Here is a 546-nt window from a genome sequence, read left to right as displayed (position 1 = left end):
ATATTATATATATGATATGTTCAGTGTATATAAATGCACCACTGACTGATGTGCTCACCTGAATGTGCCGTGATGTCTGGAATATGAAATATGATTGTTACAAAGGACAAAGAAAAAATCTGTATTCCTGCGTCCTTCAAAATAAAACATCCTCAGTGTAGAAATGTGGACTAACCTCAGCTCGTGACCGTCCTGCAGCTTCATCATGTGAACGGCGCGGCACTTTGTCAACTTCCCACTGAAAGATAGAAATGTAAATGTGTACAAATAAATCACATCTAAACATTATCAACCAGCCTCCTCACATATTCATAACCACAGGCAGCACATGAGACACCTGAGAGCTCTTATCAAGGTCATCACACGTGACCAGAATCCACCGCCGCTGCTCGTCCTTCAGTTCTTCTTCTGAGGCTTCGGGGAAGAAGGCGAGTGAAGCAGCAGCAGCGGCAGCGGCAGCGGCCCTCGGCCCTCGGCCCTCGGCCCTCGGCCCCTCAGTGAGGCTCCAGTCAGACTGGGTCCTCCCTGTCGCTCCTGCAGCAGCAC

The sequence above is a fragment of the Seriola lalandi genome, unplaced genomic scaffold (assembly GCF_002814215.2).
Source record: "Seriola lalandi dorsalis isolate HSWRI2012SDOR001 ecotype SW California unplaced genomic scaffold, Sedor1 jcf7180002054221, whole genome shotgun sequence".
Classification (NCBI taxonomy): domain Eukaryota; kingdom Metazoa; phylum Chordata; class Actinopteri; order Carangiformes; family Carangidae; genus Seriola; species Seriola lalandi.
The sequence above is the reverse complement of the archived record's forward strand: the minus strand, read 5'-3'. Positions refer to the sequence as shown.